The sequence below is a fragment of the Dicentrarchus labrax genome, unplaced genomic scaffold (assembly GCF_905237075.1).
Source record: "Dicentrarchus labrax unplaced genomic scaffold, dlabrax2021, whole genome shotgun sequence".
Taxonomy (NCBI): domain Eukaryota; kingdom Metazoa; phylum Chordata; class Actinopteri; family Moronidae; genus Dicentrarchus; species Dicentrarchus labrax.
The window spans coordinates 7,121,899-7,137,085 of record NW_026136716.1 but is presented as its reverse complement, the minus strand read 5'-3'; the positions used below and the strand labels follow the sequence as shown (position 1 = coordinate 7,137,085).

General features: G+C 38.5%; 1 long non-coding RNA gene and 4 other non-coding genes across 7 annotated transcripts in view; 3 read left to right on the top strand and 2 right to left on the bottom strand.

Moving 5' to 3' along the window:
- The window catches only part of LOC127378990 (uncharacterized), a 182,107-nt gene extending 176,853 nt beyond the window's left edge, over positions 1 to 5,254 (top strand). For 2 of the 3 annotated variants that reach the window (XR_007888245.1, XR_007888246.1), the window contains exon 4: positions 478 to 5,254. This is a non-coding gene — a long non-coding RNA (uncharacterized LOC127378990). The remainder of the gene's footprint in view (positions 1 to 477) is intronic. The other variant, XR_007888244.1, reaches the window with a different exon arrangement.
- A 5,265-nt stretch (positions 5,255 to 10,519) lies between these two features.
- Positions 10,520 to 10,638, top strand: LOC127378998 (5S ribosomal RNA). Its single transcript, XR_007888254.1, has one exon. It is a non-coding gene; the product is annotated as a 5S ribosomal RNA (ribosomal RNA).
- Positions 10,639 to 12,332: 1,694 nt separating this feature from the next.
- On the bottom strand, positions 12,333 to 12,451 carry LOC127379001 (5S ribosomal RNA). The gene has a single exon (XR_007888257.1). It is a non-coding gene; the product is annotated as a 5S ribosomal RNA (ribosomal RNA).
- Positions 12,452 to 14,177: 1,726 nt separating this feature from the next.
- Positions 14,178 to 14,296, bottom strand: LOC127378997 (5S ribosomal RNA). The gene has a single exon (XR_007888253.1). It is a non-coding gene; the product is annotated as a 5S ribosomal RNA (ribosomal RNA).
- A 514-nt stretch (positions 14,297 to 14,810) lies between these two features.
- Positions 14,811 to 14,929, top strand: LOC127378996 (5S ribosomal RNA). Its single transcript, XR_007888252.1, has one exon. It is a non-coding gene; the product is annotated as a 5S ribosomal RNA (ribosomal RNA).
- The last annotated feature ends 258 nt before the right edge of the window (positions 14,930 to 15,187 follow it).

Sequence of the window (15,187 nt, the reverse complement as noted above, 5' to 3'; positions counted from 1 at the left end):
TTATTGATATGCAGATAATGTGTGCATCAGGTTGTAGGCAGTGTTCATTCTGACTGCACTAACTAAACTAGCTGGACCACATGTTCAGCTGAGCCATGCAGCATCTCCACAGGGTTGGAGGCCTTTGTTTGGCTGGTGGGTTAAAGGACCCAGAGATTGATTGATAGATTGTCTTTGTAATATTGATCACACAATTCATTTACATTGAATAAAACAAACAAACAAACAAACAATAGTATTTAGCACTGCCTCCTAATTACGGTCTGATTGAACTCCAAGTGAGCAGCAAACATACATTGTCTGCATCATAAAGAATAACAAATGTACTGTACACTTAACGTGCTCTGCTCTGCTTTGGTTCCTCGGAGCTCCGGCTGCGGTTTGTGACAGTCTCAACTTGTTTTAACAAACAGACTTTGTTAAACAGTTTGGCAGAGAACATAGTCGTGCGTTTAGTAAATTGACTTGTTTTCACAGAAATTAAAGAAAGAAATTCTGCAGCCAGCCACAGACCGCGGACCCTGAGGCTCCCCTGACCCAAAACCCGCCAGCCACGGCCCCCGGACAATCAGACGCTGCTGTAACCATCTTGCACCGTGCTGCTGCGGTATGTGTCTTACATTACTCCTGTATAGTCTAACACACATTTAAGTCATCCTAATGTGCTTTTTGTAGACACTGTAGGCCTTTTTGACGGGGGCGGGAATTTTAAAAACGGCTACCGCAGCATGTCGTCTTCTCGGCCGAGGGGTCGTGAAGGCCACGATTATGAATATAAACGGAGCTCAACTTCTTTCATCTCACTCTTTACTGTATTCTTCGCTACAGCGGTTCCCAACCTGGAGCCCGGGACCCCCACTAGGGGTCGCCAAAGCTTCACAGGGTGTCGCAACTTAAACAGGTGCTAGAAAAGTGTACACTTTTATTGTGGGTTTATTGTAGTTTTAATTTTAATATGAAATACCCCTCAAATATGTCCCCAAGCAGGGGTCGTCAGTTTACTAAATTATATATATCATAATGTGTCTATATTGCCGTATATGAGTAGCATGTCCTATCTGGCTCCATGTCAGTACTAATATCTCTCTCTCTCTCTCTCTCTCTCTCTCTCTCTCTCTCTCTCTCGTCCTGCTTCCTGGATCCCCCCTCTGCTCTTGGAGGGGGGACCCGATTGTTCTGATGTGTGTTGCCAGTGTAAATGCTCAATAAAATTATTTTAAAATCCATAACCCCCTGCTTCCATCTCTCCGGGAGGAGACACGGCCCCCTCCATTCCCTCTGCAGCGGGGTGAGACTCCAGGAACCCAGCACCCAAAGTGCTGCCAGTAGTTTTTAATTCAGATTCAGATTATCGGATTAGTTGTTTTTATTATTTTGGTTCTGCATCCCAATGACAGGAAACATTTTTTTTTAATTTTTTGTTTTAACAACATCCATCACCTTAGAGTTTTCAAATTCCCCATATATCTTAATCTCCTGTTTTCAAATACAGATTGGACCCCAGTATTGGGATAATCCAAATGGCTGCTGTGTGTGGGCAAGGATTCAGTGACAAATGGTCGATTCTGACCACTGCAGTAGCTGCGTATGCCACTAGGGGAGCTCTGACGTCATCAATTTCTTGCCGAAAGTGCACTTGTGGCGGCGTCTGCCAACCTCCCCTTGGCACAACAACATAAAAAGCTTCAAACATTTGAGCAAAATTTCAGCCGCTCGTGGCTCTGTGTCCGATAACCCCCTGCTTTGATCACTCCGGAGCATCGGGAGGGGACAAGGCCCCCTCCCTCACCCACCGCCGTGGGATCGATAGTCCAGGAACCGGCCGGGTGGTATTCGAACCAGCGGTTCCTCCACTGGCCGACCCTACGGTCACGAGACGAAGCCACCACGCCACCGAGCCCCCTTCGCACTAGAACCTGCTCTCTGGGCGCTTTCATAAGGGAATCGACCCCATGTCCTCAGGAGTGTCCATTAACCTACTAACACACTGCGCTATGTGTACGCAGACGCTTCTTCCTTGTTTCTTAGGGGCCTTCAGTCTTCTTCTTGGTGTTGAATTTCAAAATTCACAACGTCAAAGGTTTGAACCCACAACCTCCGAACTTCCACAAAGCCGTCTAACACCTTGAGCTGTTTGATCTGAGACGCTGGGGAGTTTTTTTTACTGTTTCCTTCAGACAACCGACTTCAAAATTCACATATTGGGATAAACATGAAAACCACAACCTCGGAACTTCCTGACAGTCCATCAGCACCGCGAGATATCTGACACGATTTCTTCTTGGTGTTTGATTTCAAAACTTTCAAATTCAATTGGGGATTGAACCCACAACCTCAGAGGTTCCAATCACTTACCTAACCCCTTGAGCTATTAGATTGGACACTGAATTTTTTTTTTCTCATATTTGACCTTTTCTTCTACATTGTTCAACTTCAAACTTCAGTTCATTCAAAAATAAACAAGGATTGAACCCTCGACTTGCAAGTTACTAGTCAGTCTCCTAACGCCTTGAGCTATTGGATCAGACATATTTCAGATTTTTTCGTCTGAAGTTTTCACTTTATCCTTTATCCTTATACGTTTTTTGAGTTTGATCCTCAATCACGTATATGAATTTTGAAGTCATGCCACTTCTTATCATGTCATATACGTGACTGAGGATCAAACGGACATCCACAAAACCTATATGTCCATAGAAGCCTCTTGTCCTGTCCAACTTTGAAGTTCAAAGTGTAGAAGAAAAAGTCAAAAGCTCAAATGAAAAACAAAATCACATGTCTAACTAAATAGCTCATGGTGTTAGAAGAATAACTGGAAGCTCTGAGTCTGAGGGTTCAAACCTCAGTCAACTCTATGACTTTTGAAGTGAAATGTTCGGAGATAAAGGTCAAATATATATTTAAAAAAAGGAAAGGGTAACTGAACAAATAGCTCAAGGTGTAATGAGGGTGAATGGTAGTTCAGAAGACATGGGTTTGATTCTTATTAAAAACTTCTGAATTTTGAAGTTAGACATCCAGAGGAAAAGATGTAAAGAGCATCAAGTCAGATAGCTTCTGGTGTTAGGAGGTTGACTGAAAGAGATTGATCTTCACTACAATTTATGAAATGTGAAGTGGGATGCAGAAATGAGAAAAGTGAAAAGGTCTAAGCCTTGTCTCAGGACAAATAGCTCACAGTGTTAGAAGGCTGGTTGGAGGTTTGGAGGATGTGGGTTCAAACCTTGCTGAAATCTTTAAAGTTGGCTGAGGCCAAGTGAGTTTTGTGGTCCAGCAGCCAAAGTAAAAAGATAAAAGCGCCCGGAGAAGATGTTCTAGCGTGAAGGGAGCTTGGTGGCGAGGTGTGGATGGTTGTAGCCAGAAGGCAGAAGTGTCTGGTTTGAGTCCCGCTCGGTGCTGGGTTCCTGGAGTCTCACCCCGCTGCAGAGGGAGAGGAGGGGACCGTGTCCCCTCCCAGGTTTCCGGAGAGATAGCAGCAGGGGATTATGGATTTTAAAATACATTTTATTGAAGACAAATGCATGGGGCACCCCTCTCCCTCCTCCTCCGACCAGTTGGCAATTTCCACAAGGAAGACATGAAGGCTTCTTTGCAGAAAATCCCAACTGGTCCGCTGATGGTCCCAACTCACGGTCCGCCTATATTATATTACTGTATACTGTATTATATTAGACACTACTGTATTATATTAGACACAACTATATTAGACACAACTATATTATATTAGACACTACTGTACTATATTAGACACTACTGTATTATATTAGACACAACTATATTAGACACAACTATATTATATTAGACACTACTGTACTATATTAGACACTACTGTATTATATTAGACACAACTATACTATATTAGACACAACTATATTATATTAGACAACTATATTATATTAGACACTACTATACTATATTAGACACAACTATACTATATTAGACACAACTATATTATATTAGACAACTATATTATATTAGACACTACTGTATTATATTAGACACTACTATACTATATCAAACACTACTATCTTAAATTGCACCAACAATATCTTCAGACTACGTCTGAGTTTTTGAGGTGTTTGTAACAGAAACCTGCAACAAACACAATATTCACTCACTCTCTCTGGAATTGGCGACTGGAAAGACTGAAGTGTTTGTGTCCCACGACTCGCCCGCACACCCTGGAGGCAGGAGAGAGAGAGAGTGCAGGTGATCAGTACAGACATGGAGCCACATCGGACATTATCCATTTTCAGCAGATTATTTTCTGTTTAGGGAACTTTTTAGACAATTTTGCATCTGTATTATTATTATTATTTATTTTTACCAATCATACAGACTTAATAGGCTTTTTTCTTTTGACAAAATCAGTGTTTTTCTGACCCTGACTCTTGCCCATTGTTCTATTAGACAATTTGCCTGATGTTTACTTTTCTTCACAGATGTGAACCAAATGCTGAGATATTATCTTTAATGGTTTCTAGCACCCCTTAAAATCAAGAAGGCCTTGCGACACCCGATGAAACTTTGGTGACCCCTTTAAGTTTAGATGATTATTGAAGACATTAAAAACATTACATTTAAAGGTGAGTTAAGTGATCGTTGGTAATGCTAAATTCAAATCCAATCCACTTTTTCCAAATGGAGTGAATATCTCCTCACGGTCTGCTAGCTTTCTGCTCTGTGTGCAGTGAAATAAATGTGGTATTTGAAAACAGGAGATGTGATCCGACCAAATTGAGATATGGATTTGTTAATCCACAATCCAGATAAAATGTTGTTTTTGGGTTGATACCATCATAAAGGTTTGTATTTATTTTATTTATTTAACATTTTCTGAGAGTTTTACACATGAAAGTGAATAGCTACTAATGGGTATACAGTACATACACTCTTTTCTATGTTATTCTTTCTAAGCTCTGATGCAGACAATGTAAGTTTGCTGCTCACTTTGAGTTCTGCTACAATCAGATCATAATTAGGTGGCAATACTGAATGCTATTTTTGGATTTTCAATAAAATATACTTGCTTCAACATGAAATGAGTTGTGTGGTCAATATTACAAAGACAATCTAAGAAATCTCTGGGTCCTTTAACGCATGAACCAAACAAAGGCCTCCAACCCTGTGGAGATGCTGCATGGCTCAGCTGAACATGTGGTCCAGCTAGTTTAGTGAGTGCAGTCAGAATGAACACTGCCTACAACCTGATGCACACATTATCTGCACTAATAGGACACAATCTGAGCTTCAAGGGCAACATACATGAGCTCCAAACCATTAACTGTGCAAGAAATGAACAAGTAAAAACATTTAGCAACACTTCCCTCATGCAGGAAATAAATGACTCTTCTTCTTCTCTGGATTTCCTGGTGGATCACAAACAACTTCAAGGTGCATGTCGCCACCTACAGCACAGGAGTGTGTAACATCATTTATCTACACTCCCCTCCAAAAGTATTGGAACAGTGAGGCCGATTCCTTTATTTTTGCTGCAGACTGAAAACATTTGGGTTTGACATCAAAAGATGAATATGAGACAGGAGATCAACATTTCACCTTTTATTTCCAGGTATTCACATCTGGATCTGATACACAACTTAGAAGATAGCACCTTTTGTTTGAACCCATCCATTTTTCATGTGAGCAAAAGTATTGGAACATGTGATTGACTGGTGTGTCCTATTACATGGATTATTCAAACAATCAATAGCGCTGAATGTCTATACTCAGTTTCTGATTTGGGTTTTGCCTGTGCAGACTGCATGTATAGTTAGAGGTGGAACCAACATGAAAACCAGAGGGCTGTCTATGGGTGAAAATGGAAAATCAATCAGAGCCATTGCACAATTATTGGCCATAGCCAGTGCAGCCAAAAAGTACAGAGACGACCTTAAAGATTCTGGGACAAAGTTTTACGGACTTATGAGAGATTAACCTTTACCAAAGTGATGGAAAGGTTAAAGTTTGGAGAAAGAAAGAATCTGCTCATGATCCCAAACATACAAGCTCATCTGTGAAACACAGTGGAGGTAATGTCATGGCTTGGGCTTGCATGGTTTCTTCGGGGACGGGCTCATTAATCTTCTTTCATGATTTAACACGTGATGGCAGCAGCAAAATGAACTCTGAAGTCTACAGAAACATTTTGTCTGCCGAATTTAAAGAAAGATGCAACCACACTGATTGGGAGGTCCTTCATCATGCAGCAAGATAATGACCCAAAACACATTGCCAAAACAACAAAGGAGTTCATCAGGTGCAAAAAGTGGAAGGTTTTAGACTGGACAAGTAAATCTTCAGACTTAAACTCTAAAGAGCATTTTACCTGCTAAAGAGGAGACTGAAGGGAGAAATCCCCCAAAACAAACAACTGAAAGAGGCTGTGGTGAAAGCCTGGAAAAGCATCACAAAAGAAGAATGCAGAAGTTTGGTGATGTCAATGGGTCGCAGGCTTGATGCAGTTCTTGCAAACAAAGGATTTGCAGCTAAATATTAAGGCTTATTCACTTTAATCTATTTTAAGTCTATCTGTTCCGTTACAAATAATCTTCTATCTTCTACGTTGTGTATCAGATCCAGATGTAAATACCTGGAAATAAAAGGTGAAATGTTGATCTGCTGTTTCATATTCATCTTTTGATGTCAAACCCAAATGTTTTCCGTCTGCAGCAAAAATAAAGGAACTGGTCTCACTGTTCCAATACTTTTGGAGGGGAGTGTATTTGTGTTCACGACTTTAAGAGACAACCAACCTACCACTGTTAGATATTCACTCACTTAATCCGCAACACAGCTGACAGTGAAGATATAAATCCAACAATGACAAACTTTTATACGATTCAGTTTCATTTATAGTAACATTAACTCTGGAAAGTGGACTCACCTGAAGACTCTTAGTAGTAGTAACTCGTAGTTCCCACAGACCATCAAACACACTCCAAGTCCCTTCAGCCAAGAAGTGGACGATGCCAGAGCTCCCCTCCAGTGGTCGACACAGCAGCTGCAGTGGTCCCTTCCACCAACAGTCAGCTGGGCAGTGAACTCAGCCGGTCTGGAGATGTGTCGCAGAGTCTCTCTCTGTGTGGTTCTTGGTTCATCTGGATTAGAAGCAGAGGATTATGGGATGAATAACCAGCAGCATCTGAAGTTTTACTCAAATGTATAAAGTATATTTTATGGGGTTTTCTGTGCTACTCTGGGGAGGCCGCCACATGTTTTGGACAGCAGCTTTCAAATTGTATGAAATTGACATGGTCAGTGAAATTTGCATGTTTTCTAGGACAGAGGGCTTCAGAGAGTTTCTCTGACAGCTTACTAACAACTATAAAACAGACATCATTGAACAGTCTGAGCTAACAGAGCGTTCAGCTTCAAATTCTATAAAACTTTTCATATTTAGCTTTCTGTTGATTACTTTAAGAGACAACAAACCAATCTGAGTTATTCACTCACTTAATATGCAACACAACTGATAGTGAAGAAATAAATCCAACAATAACAAACTTTTATAGGATTCAGTCACATTTATAGTCAACATTAAGACTGTAAGTAGTTGTATCCTATAAACTGGCTCAATAATAAAGACAAACTCAACTTTCCAACTATGTTCCTGTCAGATACACTGGTGGAATAATTCAATCAATCAATAATCAATAATAATCAGTCAGCAGATCTGATCTACCAACATGAAGTTGTGTCATATGATCCAGAATTAATCATAAAAGAACAACTAATTATTGACAGAGCAAACAAACCCCTGTACACACGATCAATATATCTAAAATCTAATGTCTGAGTAATCTGATTACTGCCGTTACTGCTCCACAAGAGGAACGTTACAGTGTTAAATCAGTTAGTGATGTGAGACAATGACAGTAGTGTGTCCTGTAACCAAACATATTTAAGCAGGAGAAAAGATATAACCACTATGTTAGTCTTTGTTGTTCGAGAGGCTGTTCGCTTGTCGCTTTCACTGAATGCTCATCAACAGGTGGCGTTGATTTCCTCTGACAATAACAACAGGAAAACAACAACAGACATACACAGCGACCCTGAGTTTGTTTGTTTGTTTGTTTGTGTGGCCGTTCGGCCTCCCACTGACCTTATAACACACAACAAACTCCAGTTCTTCGTCTTCTTTTCCTCCAGTCTCTCTCCTTCTTCCTCTCGTCCTCCTCATGTCTCCATGAAGCAGGTTCATGTATCCGGATGAGCGCGAACGTTTTCAGCCGCCGCGGATGCGTCATCGCGTCAGTTCGCTGACTGGAGCGAAGTCAGGAAGAGAGTCTGTTCGCTGGTGGAGAGTCATTGGTACACTGGGGGGGTATTGGGAATAATAAAGTGGGCAAATGGGAACACAACAATTTCTGTAGCATTTTTATATAGAAAGTATTATATGTATACAATTAAATATTTATATAATGTATATAAAATCCATAATTCTGAAAATGTGACTTATTGTATAATTTGTCTGTTTTCCTGAGGAACCTTTCAAAGTCTTTACAGCATTGAAAGGGATTGAACTTCTTACACCTGGAGCCACAGGGAGAGACACTGTGACCCTCCTTTCTAGAGCTTTGTAGTCTTTCCTCTGAACGTCCATCTACACAATTCAGTGACACACTCTTGAGACATTTTAATGTTTAATGAGTTTGAAGGGGGAAATGACTGATGAGGAAACACTGTTTAATCTTTAACGTTGTATTTTTATCTGAAAAATAAAACACTGACGGGTCTGATTATGTAGAAAGAGAAGAATTTAATTGGATAAAACCTTGTTGACCTCCTTCCTCCAGCAGAAACTGATATTTAAACTTATAGTATTTACACTGTTGGATCTGACCGCTGACACTGACCGTACTTAGAAACGTGTGTTTGCTGCCCTCCAGTGGTCATAACGAGGAACTACAACACTACAATAAATCTGGTTTATTACAAAGATTCAAGGTTATTTTATTGTCCTTTATAAAACTAAGGCTGTCGGATTAAATTCAGATATTATTCCCTTTATGCTACTTTAAAAAATACTAATATTCATAAAGATAAGATCGTTTTCTGCTCGCTAACAGTTAGCTAACGTTATCACAAAGGTTGTTTATGGAGAACAGACGTTTCACTCTGTTCTTCTTTTTATTACCGGTAAAGATACAGCCCGATACTTATCTTACCAAACATTAATAATGATATAGAGTGGTGTATCTTCATTTAAAAGACATATTTGGACAATATACAGACACCTCTTTAGTAGAGACATCAATAAACAGACTAGTTTCTGGTATTTCATCAGTTACTGATTTTTTCAGTTGGGTTATGGATTTATTTTGAAAGCACTGACCGGAAGTGTTATCATTATGTGATCATGTCTAACTTGAGTGTCGCTTTGTTGTAGTTCCTCACTGTGACCACTGGAGGGCAGCAAACAACTCCACCAGCATAAAGACAGACAACCAGAAACTGATGTTAGTTATACGTATTTTTATTTAAAACTGAATAATGATAATAATAATAATAAGATGAAAACAACAACAATAATAATAATAATAATAATAATAATAATAATACTCTGAGTATTTTTTTATAGACCAAGAAAATAATAAGATTAATAATGAGATTATTATTATTAATGATAATGAGAGCTTTAGCTATTTATTTTATTATTTGTATATCTATGTAAAAAATAAATTTGCTTTCAGTTTCTGCTGTATAAATAAATGTTTTAATCATTAATCACCTTCCTGTTTTGTTTTGTATTCAGATAACCTTCAATAACAGGAAAAAATAAAAATAAAATAAACTCATTAAGTCGTTTAATTGCTTTGGTCGTCACACTGTTACAGCACTTTAGAAAACAAAAGCTACAAACAGTTTCTTAAATTAAAAGCTCAGGTAGCTACAGGAAAACTTCACACATACTCTTCTCAAGTTTCCTTTAAATCGATGTGTGTTCATAGTATTTCTGATACAAACAAGGCGGCTTTCAGAATCACAATCTTAAATTTTTACAGCTCACGAGGGAATTCACATTTCATAAAAACCACACCACAATAATACAGCTGCTTGTTTTTTCCAATTTTTGTTTTAAATCAACTGAGTGAAATTTGACTTTTGTGGGGAAATGATTCTGCTAATGTGGAAACATGCCAACATACAGACCTATTTATATATCATATTAAAGCATTTATCAACTCTGATGTATTACTATGGAAGCTGTATTTTCATGTTGTAGCTGCTGGAGGTGAAACTGCTTTAATTACTTTATATACTGTTGAGTAGTTTAATCTGGAAGATATCACATTAAAGTAGTGGAGTAGAAAATAAGAGGATTAAACTACAAGTACCTCAAAATTATACTTAAATAAAGTAACTGAGTAAATGTATTAGACTGTACTCAGTTGTATTGATGTAATCAGAACTTCTTACCCAGAATTTATAGAAATATTCTGATGTTTGTTTTTATGTAAATACACTCAGATGTTCATCATCACCTTTAAATATCCTCTTTGTGATATAAACCTTCGCTTACGGCCATACCACCCTGAACACGCCCGATCTCGTCCGATCTCGGAAGCTAAGCAGGGTCGGGCCTGGTTAGTACTTGGATGGGAGACCGCCTGGGAATACCAGGTGCTGTAAGCTTTTACACTTCTCTGTACAGACAGCAGGGGGCGCTGCTGCTGCTGCAACACTGGAGGAAACAACTGGGAGCTGACATAACTCAGAAACAGGTTTTCTTGAATACTCCAGTATATGTTTATTTATTTGAAAATGAAGTCAATGTTTTTCTCTTTTGGTTTGCAAAACTTCATACAGCTCAGTTGCCTCGGTGATCGTTTGTTTGATGTTTTGCATCATGAAATACTGAAATACATGAAATGCTCTGTTGTACTTTTAAGGATTTTTTAAACTTGTATTGTGTTTGGATATTCTTCTAAATAGGCGATCGTATACTTGAAAGAGGGATTAAGGGGAAAATGTTGATTTGAATATACAGTATGAAGTCACCCGAGTTATTTGCATCATAGTAAACTTGTATCTTAAAAACAGAGCTGTCTGTAAGCGATATCTGAATCAATCTGCCTTCATTCCAATGAAGGTTGTGTTTTATCTTCCAGGTATTAAACTCTTTCTAAAAAAAGTTGTAAAGCAGTTTCACCTCTGAGCACTTTACATGGTGAACTGCACAAGCTGCTCCGAGGAGAAAGCTGTCGTGGTTCACCAAAGGTTTTGCTAATTTCTGCCAACAATGTGTCATCTGTGTAACTAACAATGTGAGCAGCTGCATCTCAAGGTGTCAAAGTGCACACACACCTCCAGAAAAAAACCTTTTGTTTACTTGCACATTGATTTCATTGAGTTCGGTATTGTTTGCTCATAAATGCACATTAACATACAGCAAACTGTTCTGACGATGTTAGAAACTAACTGTCGCCCAAGTGTACCATAATCATGTTCTACTCCAAATGCATACCTGCTGTCTGTGTAAATGTTGGTGGTCTTTTCTGATCCCAACGTCCAGGCTTCAGTAATCCTGTGCTGAGAACAACACCATGTCTGGATTTTAAAATGGTGTTTCCTGTAAATAAGATCTATCTTAATACTGCAACACAGTTGGTGAGGGGAGCACAGTAGCAGAGTTACAAGTAGTACAGTGTTTAACTATGATAAAGAATTAAAATTTTTGTGAAACCAGCGAGGTTAAACTCTAAATATGACATTAAAGTGAGAGCATTTATTGTATTTCTCCCACTGTAAGAAGACAGTGTTATAGTCAGTGATGCCTCAGCTAGAGAAGATTCACCATGTAAAGGGCTCAGAGGTGAAACTGCTTTACAACTTATTCAGAAAGAGTTTAATACCTGAAAGATAAAACACAACCTTCATCTGAATGAAGGCAGATTGATTCAGATATCGCTTACAGACAGCTCTGTTTTTAAGACACAAGTTTACTATGATGCAAATAACTCGGGTGACTCCATACTGTATATTCGAATCAACATTTTCCCCTTAATCCCTCTTTCAAGTATACGATCGCCTATTTAGAAGAATATCCAAACACAATACAAGTTTACAAAATCCTTAAAAGTACAACAGAGCATTTCATGTATTTCAGTATTTCATGATGCAAAACATATCAAACAAACGATCACCGAGGCAACTGAGCTGTATGAAGTTTTGCAAACCAAAAAGAGAAAACATTGACTTCATTTTCAAATAAATAAACATATACTGGAGTATTCAAGAAAACCTGTTTCTGAGATATGTCACCTCCCAGTTGTTTCCTCCAGTGTAGCAGCAGCAGCGCCCCTGTTGTCTGTACAGAGAAGTGTAAAAGCTTACAACACCTGGTATTCCCAGGTGGCCTCCCATCCAAGTACTAACCAGGCCCGACCCTGCTTAGCTTCCCAAATCGGACGAGATCGGGCGTGTTCAGGGTGGTATGGCCGTAAGCGAAGGTTTATATCATAAAGAGGATATTTAAAGGTGATGATGAACATCTGAGTGTATTTACATAAAAACAAACATCTGAATATTTCTATAAATTCTGGGTAAGAAGTTCTGATTACATCAATACAACTGAGTACAGTCTAATACATTTACTCAGTTACTTTATTTAAGTATAATTTTGAGGTACTTGTAGTTCCTCGTATTTTCTACTCCACTACTTTAATGCGATATCTTCCAGATTAAACTACTCAACAGTATATAAAGTAATTAAAGCAGTTTCACCTCCAGCAGCTACAACATGAAAATACAGCTTCCATAGTAATACATCAGAGTTGATAAGTTTTTTTTTTTTTTTAATAATATAAAAAAAAAAAAAAAATTTTTTTTTTTTTTTTTTATTTTTTTTTTTTTTTTTTTTATTTTTTTTTTTTTTTTTTAAAAAAAAAAAAAAAAAAAAATAAAATTTTACTTTTTTTTATTCCACCTTAAAATATCTTTTTTTTCCCTCCCCCCTCCCCCTCTTCCCCCCCCCCCCCCCCACCCCCCCCCTCCTCCCCCCTCCCGAGAAAGAAAAGGGGGGGGGGCTGTTTTTTTTACTGGGAGGAGGCCCGCCAAAAAAAAACCGGGTGTTTTATTTTTACCCCTTTTTTAAAAAAAAGGGGGGGGGCGCCTCCTCCTCTTCTTCTTCTTCTACAGGGGGAAAAAACTTTTTTGTTTTTTTAGTACACCTAAAACTAATGCAATCCTTTAATAAATCCTCCCTTCATAAAGGCTATAATATTCAGATTTTGTTGAAATTGTTTTAGAGAGGTGTTTATACTGACAGATGTTTCTATTATTTTGTCCACCCCATTTGTATCTGACAGTAGGCTAAATAACAGAAACACCTGTTTTCTGTAGCTGCATAATACTGACAGCTTTACTGTTGACTAAACATTCAAATTCTGTGTTAAAGTGTTAAACTGAGCTGTATGAAGTTGTGTGAATGTTGTCAATGGAAGGCTACAGACAAATGTGCATTCAACAACAAGTCAACAACAAGTTCCAGCAACAGTCACACTGAAATATTTCATTCAATTATTCCTCCATCAGTTTCACAAAAAGAGAAAAACATTGACAACAAAGACTATTTTTTATCAAACATTTACTGTAGTATTCAAAGTAACACTGAGCTGTCTGTAAGCGATATCTGAATCAATCTGCCTTCATTCAAATGAAGGCTTTCATAGATAGATACCCTAGTCTTCATAGACTGTATGCTGCTGATAGTTTAGTTATTAATGAGACTGATCAGCTTGTCTGTTTTTTTCTTTTTACAGCCACACAGCAGTTTTTAAGTACAGCATGCTGTAGATCTAAGTCCAGTTAAATAAACTTTTATTTATATATTTATATAATGTAGAAACCCTTTTACAGTCCGCTGCAGCAGTACATCAGATTATTGTAAAATCATTGAAAATGCTTCAGTTTTTGTGAACCATGATTTACTGTCTGCTTTGTTGAAACTTTTAATGATTTTGAAAACTTATATTGTCTTTGGATACTCTGCTGAGTAGGTTATTGTCTCGTTGCTAAAAATAAAGAGGAATTATGGGAGAAATGTTAATTTGAGTACCGTGTGCACAGTAAGGTGTCGCAAGAGTTATGTCAGCTCCCAGTTGTTTCCTCCAGTGTAGCAGCACAGCAGCAGAGCAGCAGCGCCCCCTGCTGTCTGTACAGAGAAGTGTAAAAGCTTACAGCACCTGGTATTCCCAGGCGGTCTCCCATCCAAGTACTAACCAGGCCCGACCCTGCTTAGCTTCCGAGATCGGACGAGATCGGGCGTGTTCAGGGTGGTATGGCCGTAAGCGAAGATTCATATCACAAAGAAGCTATTTAAAGGTGATGATGAACATCTGAGTGTATTTACATAAAAACAAACATCAGAATATTTCTATAAATTCTGGGTAAGAAGTTCTGATTACATCAATACAACTGAGTACAGTCTAATACATTTACTCAGTTACTTTATTTAAGTATAATTTTGAGGTACTTGTAGTTCCTCGTATTTTCTACTCCACTACTTTAATGTGATATCTTCCAGATTAAACTACTCAACAGTATATAAAGTAATTAAAGCAGTTTCACCTCCAGCAGCTACAACATGAAAATACAGCTTCCATAGTAATACATCAGAGTTGATAAATGCTTTAATATGATATATAATAATGTAACAATGACAGGGAGATGCACTGTGTGTTATCATGGATATTATATATTATTGTAAAATTATTTGTCTTGTTTAGAAACAATCTACATAGAAAAATACAAGCCTGCGTCATATTACAGCATCTTTAAATAGCCTCTTTGTGACATCCACCTTCGCTTACGGCCATACCACCCTGAACACGCCCGATCTCGTCCGATCTCGGAAGCTAAGCAGGGTCGGGCCTGGTTAGTACTTGGATGGGAGACCGCCTGGGAATACCAGGTGCTGTAAGCTTTTACACTTCTCTGTACAGACAGCAGGGGGCGCTGCTGGAGAAAACAACTGGGAGCTGACATAACTCTTGTGACCCCTTACTGTGCATACTCAAATAAACATTTCTCCCAGAATTCCTCTTTATTTTGAGCAACTAGATGATATACTGAAAACTAATGCAGTCCTTCGTGCTGCGGTTGAATTGTGTTATATTGACAGATGTTTCTATTATTTTGTCCACCCCATTTATATCAGACAGTAGGCTTAATAACAGAAACA